The 4,943-nt window shown below is 39.2% G+C and overlaps 1 non-coding gene across 1 annotated transcript; it reads right to left on the bottom strand.

The window, feature by feature from the left end:
- Positions 1 to 837: 837 nt before the first annotated feature.
- On the bottom strand, positions 838 to 967 carry LOC126002459 (small nucleolar RNA SNORA31). Its single transcript, XR_007493158.1, has one exon. It is a non-coding gene; the product is annotated as a small nucleolar RNA SNORA31 (small nucleolar RNA).
- Between the last annotated feature and the right edge of the window lie 3,976 nt (positions 968 to 4,943).

The following is a 4,943-nucleotide window of genomic DNA, read 5'->3' as shown; positions in this document are numbered from 1 at the left end:
TGGTTGTGTTTCAGTTATATAGAAGGACACCCCCCCCCCACCAATGACCCAAATATCCCTCCTCCCCACCCCGCCCCTAACTGTACTCTAGACAGGCTTTCTATTTCTCTCATACATTCTCATTGTTAGGATAGTTCACAATGTAGTTATTTCTCTAACTAAACTCATCACTCTTGGTGGTGAGATTCATGAAGTGGGCTGTAACTTCCAGCCCTCCTCTCTTTTAATTATCATAGTTTTTTTTTACCCACTCATTTGTAGTTGGGCACTTGGGTTGTTTCCAGATTCTGTCTATTGTAAATAGTGCTTCAATAAATATAGGTGTGCAGAAGGCAATTTTGTATTGTGTTTTTGTGTTCCTTGGGTATATCCTTAGGAATGGTATTACTGAATCATATGGGAAATCAATGTCCAGATAGTTCTCCAGTTTTTTTAATACCAACTGAGTGTGTAACAAGTCAATTAAATTATGACACTAAATACTCAAGAGTTATCAAGAGCTATGATATCTTAAGGAGTCAGTTCTATAGGACTGATTCCTACTTCAAACACCTGCCAAAAGTAGAGTCACAAGTCATCCTCAATCCTGATCTTTCTATAACCTGTTCTCAGTTTCCATAAATTCCAAGAATGCTCACAGAACACAAAGTTGTACTAAAATTTGAGCTCCAGTTTATAATAAAATACAAAATTTGGGAGCAATGGAAGAGGTCCCTAGGACAAGGGATGGGTGAAGAAATGGGTAGAGTTTCTGTTCTATATGTCACTAGTAAGAACCTGCTTCACATTCCATTATTTAGGAAGTCAAAGTTTTGTTTTGTATTTTCTTTTTCCTCCTCCTGTATTCCCTCCTTCAATCTGGGCTGCCACATCACACAGGCAGAAAGCGCAGGGACTTCTTTTTCTTGCATCTGTATGAAAACCAAGGCAGCAGATAAACTGCTGCAGGTTTGTCAAATAGATGCATTGTTTGTAGCTTCTTATACCAAATAGCTTGTAAGCCCTGTGCACTGACTTTTCCAGAATGCTTTTCTTCAACTAGATAAGGTTATAGTCATGGAAAACAAACATATTTTGAGTATAGGTTTTGTACATGGCCAGCTCTGAAGACTCACTGTTCTTGAAAGAGATGTAAACCAAGCAGTGAGATATCATGAGTACAACAGCAATTTCAACAGGAGAGGTTATGTCAAACCTCTGTCCTGCTGAAACCACACCTATTGCATTCATCACCCGTAATTGCCATTTTGCCTATGGTCCAGCCTCACCACTCCTCTGCAGCTCTCTGCAGAAATACCAATCTGACCAAACTCCAGGTATGCTGGTATTTGGACTGCTATTACCAGGACTTTTTGGAGTGAGTGTGGGCACTCTTCCCTTTCCCCGCACTATCTCATCTTCAGAGAGACCTGGCAGCTGTTACTAAACCATAATGAAGAGCTTACCTTCTGACAATGACTTAATGACCTCATGGAGATATAATAATTTTCACAAATTTGTTTGTCTCTCACTTGTTCTTCCTTCTCCTCCGCTTACTTCTTTGTTTTTTTTTAAATCTTTCTATTCTTTTAACAATTTTCTCTCACTTATTTAAAAAAAATGTATTACAATCAACTATGTCAACATATGATAATGCTCTTTTAATAAAGTAAATTAAATTTAAAAATATTTTAGCATACTGAGCTACTTTATTGAAAGCAGTCAGAATAACATCTGAATCATGAACATTGATATGAAATTAGTAGCAATTATCTCTATGCTTATGCTCTGTGTCAGAAGATATGCAAGGAAGAGAGGGGCTGGTTGGAAAAGTTGCTTATAAAATACCCTAATCAGCAAGAGAAAATAGCTAAAAGGGGAGATTTACTTAGAAAAAATAAAAGACTTTCCTAACATGAGTCCAGAATCAAAACATCAGCAACTTATGAGGTCAGCAAGCACTCATACCACTTTTATATTTATTTTCTGCCTTTTATCAATGAATGTTTTTTCTTACTTGAAGCTTGCCCTCTCATTTTTCAAGATAGCTTTAGGAACTTGCAACATCACTGTTTCCAGAAACATCCAGGAGGTTTAGAATAGATTTTTACTTTCCTTTTAAAAATTATTTTCAGTTTATTTTTTAAGGAAATCGGTTATTACTTTCAATACAGCTTCTTCTACAATTTATCCTTCAATCTCAAAGAACACAATGGTTTCAGATGCCCCGATTTAAGCCAATCATTGAACAGAGAATTGTAACTCTCAAGATTTGTCAGACCAATCACAATCTCAGCTGGAGGTTGATGGGAGATTTCACCTCCTGGAACACAAGACTAAGCAGTATGCTGTGTGCTGAAAGTAGGAATTCAGTTAGGAATGAGAAATACCTAAGGGTAGGCAACAAGCATTGTGTTGCAAATTACACAGCCCTTGGCCTATGCATAAACTTGACCCTGTGTCCTGTCTAGCTAGCTATACTGGACATTTAGAATTTGGGGAGAAGGAGACATACTTCTCCCATCCCATCAGATTTTTGAGGACAAAAATGGGTTTTATTCTCTTAGGTCCTCCTTCACCTTCACACACACACACACACACACACACACACACACACACACACACACACACACACACACACACTATTCAAGGAGTTTACTGGTTAAAAGGAGTGTGAGGAATAGCAAAGAGGAAAGGAAGGGGGCAGCTGAGCTGAATAAATGAACTTGTCAACAAAGGAGAGAGAAGAAAACAGTAGCAAGAAAGAAAAGGGAGGGAGCTGGAGAGCCCCCAAGCACAGATGCTGGGACAATGAAGGGACAAATTCAAGAAGGAATGGTATTTAAACTGTGTTACATCTGAGGAACAGAAATACCAAAGCAGCGGCACAAAAAGCTGAAGGCACAGGACCCTGGGAGCGGGCCTTGAGAGCTCTCTGAAAGGAAGTGGAGAATGGTACACTGGTTTCAATAGTGAGGACCAGTTCTCCTTTTCCTTAACAATAAAATAACTAAATAACTGCTCTGAAGTTATATGACTAAAACAGCTACATTTCCTGGAGGCAGGAAAAACATATGGAAAGGGATCAAATCAAGCTGAAAAGAGAAGACAGAGTGGCAAGCCCTGGCCAGAGACACCCTGACACTTCACATGAATAGCTCCCAGTAGGGAGGGCAGCTGGAGCTTTGTGTCTGGGAGATGTTTGCTTTTTCATGCTCCATTCTCAGAGGGCCCTTTGGGCACTGTTTCCTGGGACCCAGACTTGACTCTTAGTATCCCACAGTGTTAAGACTGGAGCAAGAGGTTTTGAAATTTCTAGAAACTCATTGTCTCTAAATTAGTGAAAGCATTCTCTGATGAATGCTTTTAATACTTGGGTCCAGAGAGGGATAATTCAGCTTTTCTGGATATTGATACTGGTTATGGGGAAAATTAGAGGGAAATATTTAGAATTATTCTTGGGCAAAGCATAATATTTAGAAAAAACACATTAGTAATTTAGGGTGGAAAGAGTGATCTATAGTGATCTTCAAACCATATGTTCTGCAAATTGCTAAACAAAGGAAGAGAAGGTAGAAGAGTTGAAATCTCCCACAAGCCATGAAAATCCCTGCACATCAACTGGACGTTAATGTACTGTTCTTAAATGATTTTCTGAGTAAATTTTAGTTCTTCTGTAGCTTTCCTAAAGTGAAGACCCCCATAACTGTTTAGGTCTCTAGTTATTGCTAGCATACAAATTTAGTCGTATGAACTTTGGAGTTATTCTGTATAATGGGTAGAAGGAGATAGTGAAATGTTTCCCACCAAGTGAACCCAAATGCTTAGTCCAAGTCTCCTGAAACTCCCCAAATGTCTGATACAAGTAGATTTCCCCCATCCACCGGAAACTGAAGCAAAAGAGGATCTTGAGCCTGAGTAGAAGTAAGATGTGTAAGTATAAGGCGAAGGAATACCTCTGCTGATATCTGGAGGTACCCGGGTAAGACATACACTCAATGCTGAGACAGGAAAATCTGCTAGTACACATTCAATCATTTAAAGAAACAAACCATGGGACTCTATAATATTCTTGCTCCATATTGGAAACATGTCAAATGTCTGACAGACATAAACTATCAGAAAGGCACAGTGAAGAATCTGCAATGTAATTTTAACACAAAGCTTAAGCATAGATTAGAACAGAGATTAGAAAAGGGAGGCCAAGAGAGATTGCTACAAGTGCTGCTTCAAATAGCAGAAAGATGTTTCTTCATACAATTGCTATTTTCTCTCTCTCTCTCTCTCTCTCTCTCTCTTTTTTTTTTTGTTTTTTTTGGGTCACATTTGGCAGCGCTCAGGGGTTACTCCTGGCTCTATGCTCAGAAATTGCCCCCAGCAGGCTTGGGGGACCATATGGGATGCCAGGATTCCAACCATCATCCTTCTGCAGCAAGGCAAACACCTTGTGCTATCTCTTTGGTCCACTCAATTGCTATTTTTTCTTAATGAAAAAGTTCAGTTTCAATAAATCAGAACCAATAGAAGAATTTCTCTTAAAGACCTCAGGTTCCCTTCTTATCTCCTATCCCCTCAGTGGCTCCTGATTGCTCCAGTCCAAGTGTCTGTGTCCAGTCTGAAGCCTGTAGCTATTTCAGCTTCTGCCCGGGGACAAGGAAATTACCAATTCTAGTCTCACCCAAGGAATTAAGCTCAGAACAATACAGTATTTTACAATCCAGTACAAGCTGCATTTATCCAGAGCTTTTCATGCGTGGCATCTTAAAGCTCTTTATGACTTTATTTTCAAAAAGAAAAAAAAAAGGAATTTAAAAGAGAAAACCTCCTAAACAACCCAAACCCCACTGAACTAAATGAGCCATTGAGAGTGAATAGAACTTCACAGTTGCCTTCTGAATGGGAACAGAAGTCCTACTCGGATGGAACAAGAAGAATAGAATCAAAGGAAACCTCACTTAGAGTGG

The sequence above is a fragment of the Suncus etruscus genome, chromosome 2 (assembly GCF_024139225.1).
Source record: "Suncus etruscus isolate mSunEtr1 chromosome 2, mSunEtr1.pri.cur, whole genome shotgun sequence".
NCBI classification, from domain to species: Eukaryota; Metazoa; Chordata; class Mammalia; order Eulipotyphla; family Soricidae; genus Suncus; species Suncus etruscus.
Note: the sequence above shows the minus strand (reverse complement) of the source record. Positions and strands in the feature narration are given on the sequence as shown.